The sequence below is a fragment of the Pleurodeles waltl genome, chromosome 7, assembly GCF_031143425.1.
Source record: "Pleurodeles waltl isolate 20211129_DDA chromosome 7, aPleWal1.hap1.20221129, whole genome shotgun sequence".
NCBI classification, from domain to species: domain Eukaryota; kingdom Metazoa; phylum Chordata; class Amphibia; order Caudata; family Salamandridae; genus Pleurodeles; species Pleurodeles waltl.
This window is the reverse complement of record NC_090446.1, coordinates 1,488,529,678-1,488,547,300: the sequence shown is the minus strand read 5'-3', so window position 1 is coordinate 1,488,547,300 and position 17,623 is coordinate 1,488,529,678. Positions and strand designations below refer to the sequence as shown.

The 17,623-nt window shown below is 40.2% G+C and overlaps 1 protein-coding gene across 5 annotated transcripts in view; it reads left to right on the top strand.

Moving 5' to 3' along the window:
- The window catches only part of LOC138246553 (sialic acid-binding Ig-like lectin 7), a 229,930-nt gene that overhangs the window by 14,900 nt on the left and 197,407 nt on the right, over positions 1–17,623 (top strand). For 4 of the 5 annotated variants that reach the window (XM_069201225.1, XM_069201227.1, XM_069201226.1 and 1 more), the window contains exon 2: positions 11,084–11,186. The gene's annotated coding sequence lies outside the window, so the exon portion shown is untranslated. Of the gene's footprint in view, positions 1–11,083; positions 11,187–16,028; positions 16,069–17,623 lie in introns of all 5 variants that reach the window. The other variant, XM_069201224.1, reaches the window with a different exon arrangement.

Below are 17,623 nucleotides of genomic sequence, written 5' to 3'. Positions count from 1 at the left end.
TATTCGACGCAACATAAAATCACATAACAAAACAAAATACATCATTCTATGTAACTTGTCACTAACAACACAATGTAAATGTTTCCCAATTGTTCCACCCGGGCTGCCACTTTGTATTCGACAAGACAGTCCTCTACTTTGAGATAGTAGAATAAAATATCCACAACATTCGGTGATTACACCTTTGCAACACAATGACATGGTCTAGTCATTTCTTCTGTTAGATTAATAATTTTCCAATACTCAAAACGTCTGTTGACGTGTTTCATACATATGTCTTGGTGTGCTTGGCACAGTCCCATTGGAAAAAACAGAAACCATCCAGGAAACCATGAGTAGGCCCCAGGAGTTGTCATTCTAGTGTGAACACTGTTGTCATCCTATAAGTACTAGACACAATGAATTGAGCTCTGAAAAGGGTGGTCTGTAAGTTCTGCAGCACACATAGAAGGAGCAAAAAACATTAATGATTGTTTTTGGGCAGGAAGGTGTCACTTCCTGCACAAAAACAATCCTCCCTGCAACAAAGGCTTCCTTGCACCATGGTTCAAGGGTGCCTGCATTAGTGCTAGGCAGCTGATTTACTTCCTGTGCAGGGGAAAACACATGCATACACCATATTCCAGCAAATACAGCACATCCCTGCATTTTGAAAATGATGCAGCTTGGCACAGCAAAATTGCTTGTGGTACCATACAGCACAATTTCCTTGTAAATGAGGCCCTAAGTATCACAACACTTGCCTGTGCCAAACACTGTAAACACTGTAACCCTTCCCCAAACACTTGCTTGCCACCCTGCTGTCTGCATTTTGGGACGCAGCATATATTAACTGACATTTGCGCTGTGTGGGTGTGCGGGCCACGTTCCATGACTAGTCAGTGACATCCCTGGGGTGAACTCAGCAATGAACTCAGGTGCCAATCTATAGTTGCCACATGGGGCAACCATCTGAAGGTGTCGTGTCCATGAATTATAGGAAATGTGGCCTATGTGTTGTCTGATCCTTGTAATGCATGTACACCTTCTATACATACATTGGATACATGGAAGAGAGGGCTGTGTGAAACACAACTATCCACAGGCAACAAAGCAAGCCACATGGCTGTAAAAATGTTTTCCACATGACACCATACATATATACATATATTACAGTCATTGCATCAAAAATGTAGACACATCGTCCCAATCTGTGTCTTTTTAACTCATTGGGTCTGCCAAAAATGACACAGCCCATGTGAAGCGTTAGAACTTCCTCATGGTGTGTCATCATGAAAAATTCATGCATTGGTGCATAGCGTAAAAAAAAACACATTTGCGTAAAACGTGCCGCATCAGCACAGGAAGTGACATACTGGATCAGACATGCTGCAAACCAGGAACTGCAGAGTTACTGTCACTTTCTCCTACAGTCACAAGGCCAGATTTACAAGGCCCTAGCACCACTTGAGCGTCACTTTCAGTAACGCTCCAGTGGCGCTTTCACTGCACCATATTTACAAGGAAGCGTTGAGCCACGTTTTGTGGCTGGCATCAGAGTGAACTCCTCTGACTCAAAATGGAGAAATCCTGAAGTTTTGGGGTCTTTGCGATCACAAATGTGATCATTTACACCAAGATCTTGCTGGTGAACCCTATTCTTCATGCTACAGCAACCACCAGCAATGGCCAGCAACAGGAGATCTGCACTTTGCACTACAGCACCAACAGCCTGTGATGACGCCTGGGTGGATTTTTACATTACAACGTTACAGAGATGATCATCCATTACACTCAGCCTGCTCTTCGCACTACAGATATCTCTGCTCCTCACAGCCTCCTCCACAGTGAACAGAACTCTTTGCTCTGAACTTCAGACAGTAAGCATTTTAGTGAGACTAATCTGGTTCATGTATCTGGTCCATGCTTTGTCACAGTTGGGCTGAACGTGCAGCTTTCACCTGGTCTTTCACGACCAGATAACCGCGAGTGTCGCTTTGTGATTTTTGGCACCATACATACCTTAAATCCTTTGAAAATGCATACCTCCTGTTCTACTAATTGGATTTTTGTCATTTTGGTGTCAAATAATTTATTCAAATTGAGTCTATTTTTCTAAATTGTTGTGGGATTTTTCTTGAGATTTCACTTTACTACTGTTTGAGTGCTGCTTACTTTACACATTGCCTCTAAGTTAAACCTGACTGCTTTTGTGCCAAGCTACCAGAGGGTTAAGCACAGGTTAATTTATTTACTTTTTATGGATCATCCTCACAGGATTTGTGGCTGTTGCTTGAGAAGGGTTTCACCTCCCTCAACTAACAATTCAATTTCTCACAAGTATCGGAGAAGATCTAACATATATTTCGTTTCATATTTCCTAATATGAACTGCTTAGCCACAAATGTTGAGCAATCATTCTCTGTTAATTTCCTTTGCAAGAAGCACATTGTGTAATTGCAAAGGTGAACAAATTGGTTATGTCCGGTTGAAATTTAAACTCATATTTTAAAGCACACCAGCTGCATGATGGTAGATTTAGGAACCATTTACAAAGCTTAAGAAATGAACCAATATATATGGGATAAAGTACCCCCTCCAGTATGTTGTGAGGATATTGCAAGTCACTGAGGGGTTCACTGACCATATAGAGGCCATGAGCATAATTAAAGATGCAGTTTCCAAAACAATACGAAACATGTTTTTTTATTTCCTCTCCTCTATTTTTCAATACAAATAGCAATTAGGGAAGGAGATACTTATGGCAAGATGTTTATTGTTTGCACACTTTAGGAAATTATAGGATAAATTCTCTATGTATGTTTGTACACATACTGAGGTACCTGAAATAAACCTGTATTAAACTGATTCTAATATATTTTTTCAAAACAGAACTAAATGCTTTTTGATGTGTTTAATTTGGCACTGGTGATTTTACCTACAATTCTTCATGTTTGCAAACATGCAATCTCTTTCCAATGAAATGAGCACAACACCAAGGGGCATATTTATACTTGGTTTGTGCTGAATTAGCGTCATTTTTTTAATGCTAATTCAGCGCAAACCTAACTCCATAATTATACTTTGGCGTTAGACACATCTATCACCAAAGTAATGGAGTTAAAGTAATTTTTTGGACGTGGAAACCCACCTTGCATCATTTAGATGCAGGGTAGGCGTTCCCGGGCAAAAAATGAAGGTATGGCCTTAGCGCCATATTTATTCCCCCTGCTAAAATCAAGCACGGGTGGATGGGGGCCTTAAATAATAGAGCTAAGCTTGCGCAGCACCATTATTTAATGCCTGGGTATGGGCAGGCGTTAGCGGACCTGTGGGCATGTTTCCATGGTCCGAAACCATGGAAAGAGCCTACAAGTGCCCTTCCCTGGCCCCAGGAACACACCCACCCCCACTCACACCAGAGGGACACCACAGGTTGGGGGACCCATCCAGGTAGGTCCCAGTAAGTATATTTTCTTTTTTTTCTTCCTTTCAGGGCCCTAATTTGGGGCCCAATGCATGGCACTGGCCCCAATGGCCATGCCCAGGGGACAATTGCCCCCTGGGCATGGCCACTGGGGTGGTGGGCATGACTCTGTCTTTACTAAGACAGGAACCATGTCAATGGGGGTTGTGCACCAGGAAATGGCGTTACTCTGCTTAAAGGCATTTTTTGCCTCTAAACAGTGTAGCGCCATAATTCGGCGCACAAAGTCCGGTTCCCCCTACAACGCCCCCATTTAAAATGATGCTAACCAGGCACTACTGCCAGCTAATGCCATTCCATGAATATGGCACCCGGCCGGCATCCAGGAATGGCGCTAGCCAGTGCTATACTAAACTATAAATATGGGCCCAAGGATTTTAGTGGTGTGCAGGAAGGGTGGTGGTGTGATCATGTATTATAAGGAGTAAAGTTCCCACTTCCATGCAGTATAAGGATATTGTCACTGAGGCATTCCATGACCATATAAAGGAACAAGTCTGAATCCTTTATGAAGAATTTCTTGACACCTTTAGTTGTCCTTAAATAAGAGAACAATTTCTTAATTCACTGATGTATTTTGCAATTTGCATAGTGAGAAGCATTTAAGGAGCAAATGTGAGGATGCTGGAAACAAAACACACCTTCAATTGCTCTTATAAATTAAAGGACATCAGATGCGGGTGTTTGGTATCTTTACTGTTCTCTATGGAAAATTATATTTTAGAATGGATTGTGATGGGCTGTGGGCCGAAGGTTCTGTGAATGACAAGTGGACCTGGAGATATCTGTCCCTTTTAGATCTGTCTCCACAATATCTTGGTTTATTGTCATCTTTGTGCCGATGACAGAGGATAGTGCCATGTCAGCATGACTATGATAATGCCTGGTAACCTGCAAAAGATGTGAAAATGACAGCCTAATGTTAGATTGTTTGTAAGGATGTCAACTACGCTGGATCGTTCAACCATTTAGAGGTGAAAAGAACAGATATTGAAAGAATTACACACTGCATGGGGGCTCATTCGGGTAAACCTTTGAGGGAACAGCCAGGTTTTTAATCTGCTTCGGGAAGTGAACTTCTGTGAGATGTCAGTGGAATGCATGAACAGCTGCTCCACGAGTCTATCTCAGAGCAGAGGGTAGGACGTATTGTTATCTTGCAAGAATGAATTGGCTATCTGGATCGTATGTGAAACTGAATACTGTTGATGAAGAAGTAATGTTAAGACCTGGGAATGAGGTAGTCATTATAGCTGATTTGGACACTGCACATTAGTTTAAGGGAGTAACACAGCCTGAGGTGACACAATACACGAAAGCTACAGAATGGAAAACATACTGCAACTTTGGCACTGAAGAGCAGACTTATTGGTGCCATAATAGTTTGTGTACTGGAAGAGACATCTTGCAGTAAAGAAAAACTATTCTTTAGAGAACAGACACCCTTGCACCATGACAGAATGGTGTCTGCATTGGTGCATGACTTCCAAAAATGCACCAACGCGGAGAGATAGAAGAGAAACATAATATCTTAGTAAATACAGCGCTGTTTTGCTCTCTCCCTTTCATGTAATTCAGCACAGCAACTTTAACTGCTGTTCTGCATGCAGGACTTCTTAGTAAGGGCCTGAATTAGATATTGGCAGTAAGCATACTCTGTCACAACAGCGAAGTAGTATCCTTACTGCCAACATAATTGTCTGCCCACTGAATTCATATGTAGGCCAACCATAGTTCGGCAAAGGTGGTGTCAGAACCTTGTCAGAGAGCCATGGGGCAAGCAGGCATTACTAGGCCCAACCATGGGGCCTCAGCCCCATTCTTTAGGACTCTTTTATCAGCCCCATCTACCTCCTGAAAATTGCCCAGGCCTCTTCCCTGTGACTTCTCTCTGAATGAAAGAGTGCTGGGAAAGCCTGGGTCTCCCTTCTCCACTGTGTCCCACCCAGCCTAAAGGAAGGCAGCAATACACAAATCTTTCTGGGGTATTCCTCTACCTCCTGTCGTCATATTCACCATTCAGCTCTTAGTTTTCCAAAATGGAACCCACAGTATGCCATGTATTGTACCACTCAGAGGCACAAATACACTCAGGACAAGCATTTAACATGCACACACTGCACAGCATTGTCACCTTCATCTTCTGTGCCACTCACAGGTACACTTACATCCAGCACATGCATTCAACCTGCACGCACTGCTCAGCAGGACACATGAACCCAGCACACGCATTTAAAATGAATACACTGCACAACACTACATCCTTCATGTACTGTACGACTCACAGGTACACATACACCCAGCACATGCATTCATCATGCACGCACTGCACAGTACTGATTTATACCTGTATTGTGCCTTCCAAGGCACACATACATCCAGCACAGACACACCACTTATGAGTTGCGCAACACTCCACACTAAACTGATGTAGGGTGAGTTAAACACACAGCAGCTTAATTTTGAATGAGTGAGCCTGTAGGCATCACTGCTGTGACACAGGTTAAAAAGGATGTGTTCACTCCTACTGATCACTACACAATGCTCACACCGCTTAACTCCTGGTCAAGGCAGTAGCCTTTCACCACTATGAGGGTAGTGTTTTTTGGGTGATCCTCTGGTCCTACAACACAACATTCTGTGAGACAGGCGTATGTCGTGGTGCACACATATGATCTGTGTTCACCTATGAAAACAAAAATCAGCATTAGGCATCCAGACGTCAATACAGTTGGAGCACTCCACTCAGGAGGGGCATGTCCATTACCATACAGAGGATTTTTCCATCCCGAAGGCAAAAACTACCCTGTCTCTGCAGTGGCCAAACTTCTGAGATGGCTAGATGGAGGAAGGGCCATCGGAGAAATGGCTATATATCCACCCGCCCAATTTAGATTGACAGATAGATAGCAGTTTTTTCACTGCCCATCACCACCAGGAAAGCTCTGTCTGTGAGGGGCAGTAAAAAATAAAATAAGCCCCTCTTACCCTGGGAGATGACAGATGACTCCGTCCTGTTGATGGAGTTGTGCAACAAACATAAAAAAGCAGTGATAGGAACCACCATGATGGCGGTTCCTGCCAGTGCTGCCGAAATGACCACCAACTTGTCAGTCATTTCTAAATTTGGCAGACACATACTTAATCAGGGCCACAGGGAAATTTACTCCAGCTCCCTGACTTTGTCTGCCAAATAATAAATCACCCTCTAAATCTGGCCTTGGAAATTCCTAGGAGAAAACAGTAGCACGGGGCCAAACATGTAAAATGTGTGCTGTAGGGTGAAGAACACAAGTTCTCTGAAGGTTTGTCAGGTGATGTACCACGTGCCCTTTTACTTGTGTTTGCTTTCACTTAGTGTTAGTATTTGAGGCAAATTTGACGCAAAGCCATATCATGCTGATTTAGTATATTGGGCTTTTCACCATAACTTTTTTTGTGCTGACCCACATCAGACACACTCCTTGCATATATTACCAGGGGATTGCAGAAATGGGTTTGGGCCAGCGCACTCTCAACTTTGAGCTTTTGTGCATGAAAGTTAATCCATAGTTGCTGTTTGCATCACCTGGGGACAATGTATGTTGCCCGACTCTGCACTCAAGCACAATCCTTTAGTAAATCTGTTGCTAAGGTCCAGATGTAGGTAAGTAAAATTTTGCGACTTGCAAATTGCGAGTCATACCGACTCGCAATTTGAGGATGTGCATCGCGTTAGGCCTTTTGCGTGTTTGCGACGTGCAAAAGGCTTCCTACATCTGGCCTTAAGTCTCCACAATAAATTGAGGGCGAGAGGTACGAAAATTATTATTGTCTATATTTTTAAAGGTATCTTTTATTTATCTGATAGTTAGAAATGACAACTGTTAACATATGTGTTAAGGCAGCTTGGGGAAACACTCATTAGACAACCTAATTTTAATTTTGGTTCCCTATGCATTTGGTAGACACATGTGTGCTCATCATCATTATCAATGGAAAAATGCAGACCATGACACCATCTCCAATTTTTTCTGAGCCATCTGGGTGAACCACTATTAAAGCAGAAGACAGAGTTCCTAAACTATGTAAGTGTTTGCAGAGTGAATTTTGAAGCAGAATGCATATTGTAGCTGCTGATGCCCTGTCTGGGACTAGGAGGACCTATTTTACTTGCCTTCTGTGAGTACTATTTTGGAGAAGAGTACAGCGTAAAGAGCAAACTAGCAGTATCAATTCATGCTGAATTGAACAGCCATTCAGAATCATGCCAGCTAAAGCATGGGTGATGATGACAGGCCAATTTCAACATGTGGTGAGATTGGCACAAATTCTTCGAGTTGGAATGATGTAAGTTGTATTATATACAACCAGACGCTGGTGAGAATAGGACAATGATAATAAAGGGCAAAGGTTGCCGATTTGGTAGTGTGAACTAAAGGGATGCAAAGTGTTTAGGAAAAAGGCCTTAAACTGATATTTCACCCTAGTAAGGATTTATACTATTGCATTACACTTCTTTTATTTAAAGTTCCATTTCCATTCACATGTATGTACGTTTTTCTGGAGGGAAAGGGAGATTACATTGTTCACCGTCATTCACATATTTTCAGTCAAGTGTCAAAACTAGGATTAGAGCTCGCTCTGGTTTCAAAATTGGCAGTTTAGCCACTAGACCATATGTTCTCCACATCTTCTCTTGTGGGACACCCCTACATATGTATGAGAAAAACTGTCAGCTGATAACGTAGGCACCAAAATTGTAGTCAGGAAGATGTTTCTGCATGCTGAGGCCCTTATGCAAATGTGATGATACTGTCAACCTTGTGTCTGAGGGAAAATGTCCATCCCATTGTCATTGACTATCAATTGCATGAATAGACATTAACCCACAGATATGACCTCACTGCTGTGAACAATGGCTGAGTGGATATCATTTCGAACGTGAGTTTAGGATCTATGACTAAAAGGGCATTGCATTGGGCCTGGACATTGTTATTGTTTCATTGCTAGAGCAATGGCCAAGAGGATGTGCACTTGGGACTGTAAATAGTTATAGTTTCATCCTCAAAGCCAGCATATTAGATTGGAAATAACTTTAAATTAATTAATCTATGAGGTCGAATAGGTGATTTTGGGATTCAACGTAGCTAGGAGCTATGACTGAGAGGGTTTGATCTTGGGATTGGATAGAAACATTCATTCATCAGTGAGGCTATTACTGGCTATAACACATCTATCGTATGCTGATGACATTGTTCTGTTAAGCCACACAAAAATAGGGTTGCAACAACTGGTTACTGCCTTGGGCGAATTTGCAAAGACAAACAAACTAGAGGTTAACACTTCAAAGACAAAAACAATGTCAATAGGCTCCTCTTTGAATCCTGCAAACAAAATAAAATTGAACGGTTTCACTCTCGATACGATCTGCAGCTACAAATATCTTGGACTTACAGTAGACAATAAGATCAATTTTGTTCCACAAAACCAGTATATTCTACAGAAGTCCAAAGCCTTGGCGTTCGCTTTCTACACTCTTGCTAAAACATTAAAGGGCCCATCATATAAATTAATAATGTCGGTTATGTCGGCTAAATTCCTTCCAGCAATTACATACGGAAGCGCAGCCCAATACGGGAAAGATGCTAGCCTTCTGGAAAGGCAGCAAATAAAAATCTATAAGCAAGTCTTCAATCTTCCACGCTCTGCTTCCCCTGCACAGATAAGGCTGGAATTTGGTCTAACACAACAGCAGCTCGACAGGAAGGCCCACACAATAAAGATCTGGTACAAAATAAGTAAAAACACTGTCAGCCCGCTAGTAGCGGCACTATGGAGTTCAGTAAATGGCAATCCTAGTTCAGCATACAACAGATACCTGAACAACTCCTTGCAAGAGACGAAAACAAAGTACCTATGGGATTCCAACATGTTGTATTCCCTTTTGTGTTGAGCGATAAAAAAGGAAATAAGTATCCAATCTTTTCTAGATGAAAAAGCTAAACTTGCGCAACGCTCACATGCCTGGCTGGTAATGCACACTTATAAGACCATGGCCCCATCACAATACCTGGCCGAAACCTTCGCACTTCACATCAAGCATCGCTTCTTGACTCTGCGTTTGGGAGCATCTCCTGCTAGAGCGGATCAACCATTGTGGAAGAATAGAGGAGAGACTTCCTGCAGGCTGTTCAAAGGCCCAAAAGAAGATATGGTTCGCCTGATTTGTATTTGTCCAGCCTTAAAAGAAGCCCGCAGACAACTATTAAAACAGCTTTTTATGAGAAATGGGACTCGTTCTTGTCGGTCAGCGGTGATGTCAATGTTTGATCCTAATGATGCACAATCAATATGCAAATTTATCAAACTCTTGACTGCACACACCAAAGACATAAACCTGCCATCCAGGATGCATACTTACTCACACACTTTTTTGCATCTTAGAATTAAGAAACTTATTTTCGATCCTTGCATGGTTTCATGGCCAAGGAATTTACTGAATTTTATATAATTTTAGAGATGTTTTATCTTTAAACATGTTGTATTATGAGATGATTGTTATGGTTTTTATTAACTAAACAATAAAGATTATTATTATTATCAGTGAGGCTATTACTGAGAGGACTTAATTGTGTGATTGACAATAACAGCATGATAATTAGGAGAAGCCTTGCTGCGAGGATGTGATCATGAGAATATTAACACAAGGTTATTGCAATGGGATTCTAGTCACCAATGTGCCCACCATCGGCACACACCTAGTAACACACCCTCGGGCCCCCATGTACACAAGGATTTCACATAGATCCAGCCTCAGCACAATTATGACCTTCGATTTGCACTGATGGACAGGAGCATGTAGTGGAAAGTAAGCTCATCTCTTACAGCAATGTTACTTTCTATCCTTCTGTAGCTTCATGATAATCGAGGCCCGGAGTAAGAAGTCCCGTTGGAGAGTTGCCAAAATAAAAGCTGGGTATAGTAATTGCTGGCCACCCACAGTTGATGTGCATGGCAAATTGTAGGGAGATGTGGCATAGTGAACATGATCTTGAGACTGAGTGTAACACTGTGTTGATCTTTGATAGATATAAATGAGAGCACATGGGCTTGGGAACTGGTGTGTTTTAAAGTGCATCCCTTCTCAGACATGAGGTCTAGTGTGCTGAAGAGAGGTCCTGTAGACATCTTGGCACATACTCTCATCAATAAAGTGTTTAGTATGAATGATTGGTGTGTGGGTTTGAACTGGATAATTCTGAAGAATCAGTGAGATAGTTGTTCCAGTACTTTATAGATGGAGGGTGAAGATGACTTTGTTGGTGACCAAATTTATGAAGAAGAATAATAGTTTGATTTATTTCCTGAAGATGGATGATGACATAATGTAGCAGAAAGTGGACAGCGTGTTTCACAGATATGTAAAATAATAACCAGACATTGAAAGAAACAAAGATCAACTAGGTCTAATGGTTCAGCATATCAATGCATTCATTACTTTATGTTGATGAAGTATTCTGGAAAGTGGTTATCTTGTTTTTTCCCCTCAGATCAGCATCTTAATTTCATGGAGGATTCAGTACATAGAATGACTTCTACAATATCCACATTAATTCATTATTCTTTTTGTTGTAGGTATGAAAGAGCTCTCCTTGAAGGGAACTGCTTCACAGTCAAAAAGATATGAGTGATATCATGGCGTTGGTTAGACTCATTGTGTTCTTTCTACTGAGGAAAGGTAATATTGACTGAACTCTATTTATTTACTCCCAAAGTGCAAGAATGAACACCACATTTTACAACTCTATATTAATTATATTGTAACAGCACTCTAAGGACAGACGCACGTAAAACCAGTCACACAGTTGCAGGCATGTGAGAGACATATTTGAAGTTCTTAAACACATAATCCCATGTGGCAGTTATCTAACTCATCTAAAAGATCTAGAATCTGGTACCCAGTCTCTTTAGGCTTGCTTTAGGAAATGATCTGATATGACTGTGATTTCACTTGATCATGGTATATTAATAGATCCTTAATGAAGTGATATTTATATGCAGGCACACCTAAACCACATTCAGCTGTTTTAACACAAAGTTCAATGCTATGCTTCTTTAAACATCTGCTATTTGTAGTAAGTACATGTATTTTTATATTTTAAGTTGAAAGCTATGATAATCAATGTCAACCCTGTCCAAGATTATGACAGCACTGTTCCATAAGCCTTCATTTGATCAGTCTGAGATGCAGATCGCAGAATGTCCATAGCAGGAGACATTTTGATCTGAAACATTTCCTGCACCATGTGCTATGCCAGCCTAAAGGCAAATTTTACACATTACATATGCTATAACCGTGTGAAATATTCAAACTCTTATTGTATGTAGCTATGTAGTACTCAGCCATCCTTTATCTTACAGTGGCAACATTCTAACAAATCATTTAACCCAACTTTAAATAGACAAATCAAGGTTCAAAATGTCAAATGCCACTTAGATGCACTTTAGGTGGGTCACTGTCTGCAGGAACATATAATCTTATGTGGGTCATTGACACTGATCCTTAGGTAGATTGATTAAGGTATCATGTTTGTATGTCAGCTTGGTGTCCTTGCCTGGCCATTATCACCTCTTTTATCATGGAATTGTGCCATGTATTGAGATATGACCTTGCTCCTGGCCTCACAATAGCCTCTCTGGGGATAGACAAAAGCCACAAGTGATTTCTGGCCTTCTGAGTTTCAAAATCTCCAACATTATGAGATAGTTCTATATAGTGGTTAAAGATTATGAGAGAGAAGATGGAGCGTGGTCTCTACAGGATAATAGGAGTGTCCATCTGTGATCTTGTGGAACCTATTTGCATGAATTAGAGCTGGTTGGTGGAACCATTTCAACATAGGCCCTAAAAAAGCATGTATTCAGGGTGTTGATCAGAGATGAATGGTTGAAAGTGATGCTGGCTGCAGAGAGATTCAGCCAGGGACTAGGAGAGGGGTGTCATTTACAAAAGACTGATTCAATCCTTCAAAGCAATGAATTATTAAAATACTATCACAATGTTGAAATTCTTTTAAATATTTCACTTATTAATTACTTTCATTGCCTGCACAAGGATAGGGCATTCATTTTAATGAAAGCCTTTAAAATGCAAAATGTATAATAAGAATTCTTGTGTTTGATTATCCATGATGAAAGGAGTTTTATAGCTCTCCAATACAACAAATGATCCTGTAATCTAACAGGACTAGTTTGTTCCCAGACCGCACCATTCCCATGTATTGTGCGGCTGGTTTGTGGGTTACAGTCTGCCAGATTTCCTGTCTCAAGCAGTTAAGTTGGTTCAGTCTGTGCTTTGGCCTAAGAATCTAGGGTTTCTAAAACTGAGTCATATTTTGCCATGGTGCAAAAAAAGTATCACACTAGCCTAGTTCTGGAAGTGTAACCTTCAGGTAATTACTGGTGATTAATTAACAGCAAACCTTGCAGGCAATTAGAAGCAGGTGGCTGGAGAATTGCAATTATTATTGCTTAAAGTGCAATTTCATTTGACTGCTTATGGTGGAAATAATGAAATCAGGAAGTGCAGATTTGGGGAACGTATTTCCTTGTAGGCTTTTCTAAGGTTAAGATAGAAGATTTGTTAGTTTACTTTGTGGTCCTATATAGTTTAGCCACTGGCTGCTCAAAAGTATTACACGACTTTACAGATCAATATTACTTTATAAAAAATAAATGGTGCATATATCACAGATAATACAATAGGATAAAATTGACATAACAACAGAAGATTTATGTCCCAACAAAAGATTTAAAAAGTTCAAAATAGTTGCCAAACTAAGAAAGAACCAAATTTGCATGTATTCTTATTTATATAACAGACATTACTATAGGTGTATACAAGGGATATTCAAGAGAAGTAACGTTAGCCCTAGGATCTTCAGAGACTATAGGTTGAAAGGGTTTATCAAAGCGTAGAAATTCAGATGAGAGGAGGTAGTGTAGAGCGGTGGTGGAAGGCAGTACTAGATTTTACTATTGCTTCCTTGGCATGAAAGAACCAAGGCCTGTTGATCGTTAAAGCCAGGGGATATCAATAAGGGCAGAAAAGAAATATTGGTCCTCAGATGTTTTCACCTTGGAGACAAGTAAAGGGGAGTATCCTTGTTGAAAGCTTTGCCAGGAAAATAAAGCTGTTTTTGTATGTGGAACAGCCCTCAGTATAAAGCTATTGAGAAGATTGTACAATTGGAGTAAGGGATTACATTTTCTACTTCCATTAACAAAATATGCAGTTTCATGATGAAATGCCATTAGAGGTGCAACTTGAATTATGAGTTGCCACAGTCCAATCTTGAGAGTACTATGGTTTATGCCACTGTTTTGAGATCTTGCTCAGGAAATAGGTGTGCTATCCTACACAGCAGTCAGTTGAACGAGCAGTCTCTTATCATGAATGTGTTTTACTTCAGAGTAGTAGTCTAGGGTGTAGACAGAGATAAGGAAAGTTTAGATCAACATGTTGGAATTGGTGAGAAGGATTAAAAGAAATGAAGGTTAGTTTTAAATGAAGAAGAAACATCTGGTGGTGGATAGACTAAAATACCTTAGCTAAGCATGATTCGTTCTCAGCAGAAGGGATCTTGGGCCAGATGTATCAAGCTCCCGGTTTGCATTTCTTAAATAGCGAATTTTAAGAAATCGCTATTTACAAAATGCAAAATGGGATGTATGAAAATTGTGATTCGGTAATAGTGATTCCTTAAAATTCGCAATCGCTATTACCGAATTGCAATTAGGGAATGAGATTCCATTCAAAGCCTGTGGGCCTGTAGACCCATAGGTGCTAATGGTTTTGCATTACCTAATTTGCGAATTCCAGTTAGGAACTTGCAAATTAAGTAATGCAAACTCCAGGGTACTGGGGGCGCAAGGCCTCCTCTGATGCACCCCAAAAAAATATTTACAGACATGTGAAGCACACACATGACCTAGGGGCATGTGTGCGCTACATGTCATTTTAAAAAATGCAATTATGATGCATTTTTAAAAATTGCACATGCTTACCACCAACTTGGATTTGGTAGTAATTGCATTACCTAAATGCCCAACTCGCATTTAGGAAATGCTTGATACATGTGCTTTGGATCTCAAATAGGAATTCCCTATTTGTGATTTCCTATTTAGAGATTCACAATTTGCGATTCTCTAAATGGGGTCGCAATTTTAAGAAATCGATATTTTTGTGATTCCTTAAAATTGCACAGCGAATGCCTTTCATACATCTTGAAAGACATTTTTGCATTCACAAACAGCCGAACTTTGCGATTCACATTGTTTGTGAATGCAAAATTGCTTGATACATCTGGCCCCTTGTTATATAGCTGTGTGTCATCAACATTTCGAAGGCAAATTACTCATGAATTATCTATGATTATTTGATTACAGTTTCACAAGAGATAACTGAATATCACTGCAATGTTTGAATTACTTAATGTGTATAGAGCTGCCGGTATTATAGAATAATTATGGGAAAATATGTTTATCATTCTGAGGCAATTATTAAATGTATTTTATTTTGTCATTAAAATATTTTGAAGGGCATTGCGGTACAAGGATTTTCAGAGCCCTAGGAAAAAAGAAATTGTTGGGCTGATTCACAAAGGTAAACTTAGACCAAAGTCTAAGTTTAGACCTAAAGTCTAACTTTATCATAAGTAAAGTTAGACTTTTGATGTAAGTTTAGACTTTTGGTGTAAGTTTAGAACAAAAGTCTAAACTTACACCTTAGGCCCGATTCACAAAGGTAAACCTATACCAAAAGACTAAGGCCTATATTTATACTTTTTTAGCGCCGCATTTGCGCTGGTTTTTGACGCAAAAGTGGTGCAAACTTACAAAATACAGTTGTATTTTGTAAGTTTGCACCACTTTTGCGTAAAAAAATTATGCAAATGCAGCGCTTAAAAAGTGTAAATATGGGCCTAAGTTTAGATCTAAAGTCTAACTTTATCATAACTTTTGGTCTAAACTTACACCAAAAGTCTAAACTTCTAAACTTAAATCAAAAGTCTAACTTTCCTACGAGTAAAGTTAGACTTTTGTTGTAAGTTTAGACCTTTGATGTAAGTTTAGACTTTTGGTCTAAGCTTAACTTTGTGAATTGGGTTCTTAGACTTTTGGTCTAAATTTACCTTTGGGAATCGGCCCTGTGTCATTTGGGTGCTTCATTATATTAAATTAAAAACAAGTCCCCCTGGTGCCCACTATGCCATACAGGCTGTTTTATATAGCACTATCAATGCAGATTTGACAACTTTGTAGCTCTATAAATAGCAAGTATAAACTAATAGTTTGTCAGTGAGCTTAGACACTTAACATACTAATTTATATCTGAGAGCTATTACCTTTCTCTACATATTGACTTTTTAGATCTTGGAAGATGAAAACTTGCCCAAATGACAAGAATTTGAAATTTCATCTCCTGTATTTGTGTACTTATTTTTATAGTATTATCCAGTTATCTGTGTTATAAGTACATCCTAACTACCCAGAATGAGTGCTCTTTTTTATAAACTAGGACCGTTGGGGTGAAGACTACACACAAATATCCACAGCAGGTAAAATGTTCAACCTACCATTGATCGCTGAGTTATGTTTTAATTCTGTTTTTTGTATAATTGCAGTACTAAAATTTAAATGAGATACCGAGGGGCAGGTAGAATTTAAGTGATAATTGGCATTTAATATCATGTTTTGACCTACCTGTAATAAGCAAGCATCACCTTTTGAGAGGGCAGACTTGTGGCCCATAATGTTATAATGCATAGTTCATATGCATACTTCATTCCCTTTAATCTCCTCCTTTTAGAGACTTCATGTGTGTGCATGAAAGCACACATTCCAGGTAACCTTTTGTGTTGTGACTGATGTGCTCACCTATTTGATTTACTTTAATTGAAGCAGCTCTGCCAAAAGTCACACATCTTGAGTTAGAATTGCACAATCAGGAACATTCCCCACCTCAGCCTCAATCAGTGGTGGTACTAGGAAAAACTGCTGCAGGGACTGGTGGACAGGCCAGTAAATGCATCCAGCCAACAGTAGGTATTGCAGCAGGAGCAAAGATCAATACCTGCACTGGATATGAAAGCTCTCCCTGCATCTCTGTGTCCATTCATTCTTCTATGACCAGGATGGGAGGGGTTTGTTGTCATCTGTCTGCCCTTCAAACCTGCACAGAGTAAATAACACTCTCCCATCCCCACGCCAGTTTTTCTCTCTACTTCCAGTAATTGATTCAACAGGTTACCCAACGGACAGGAAGAGAAGCATGCACAAAATGAAGTGAGACATAGGTCAGCTGTGCAGGAAGTGTAAATCCCACTGCCCTCTGCACCATCACAATGCAACTGTCTGCTCCTCTGATCTCAGCAGAACTGGTCTCTGTGGGCAGTTAGGCAGCCCTGATTTCTCCATAGGTTCTTAAAGCGAGTAGGAAGCCCAGCAGGAGAGGACCCAAGAGGGGACATAAGATCCTGGGGATTATTTTGTTTGTCTATATCACTGGTGTGGCATTTGTTCTGAAGGTAGAAGATTTTGCTGAGTTTGTGTGCCATGTTGTTTGGTCCATCTCAACAAATATTTTTATTTTTCAGAAGCTAGAGTTTTCAATCAACATGTTCAAATAATTTGCTATGTTTTCAGTTTGTGTTTCATGTTTGGGACCACCAGGCTTTTCCTAATCAGGAGACATATAGGTCAAAATGATCACTTAAAAAATGGTAACAATGTACATTGCCTGACAGGCCTGTGGTGGGCTACTGATCACAGGGTTCTGACTACAGAGCCAGTTGAGATTCCACCCCTGACTCCTCATGCTTTACTGACCTCTAAATGAGGATTGTGAACTGTGGTCAGTTGTAGTCGTAGCCCTACCCATTGTGGGGACCTCACAATAAGGTGGGCCACCCTCTGCCATGGGAGCAACCACCTTCACTATCCCAAAGTCAATGGGTGAGAAGTATCAAGCATTTTAGTAGCCACAAACTCTCCAATTCGGTGTTTGTGATCATTCTAAATGTTTTATTTACTATGTAGTAATCCCATCATAGGATCCAAACAAGTTTTAATAAATTCTAAAATGGGATTCTGAATGGATACAGATTCCATACC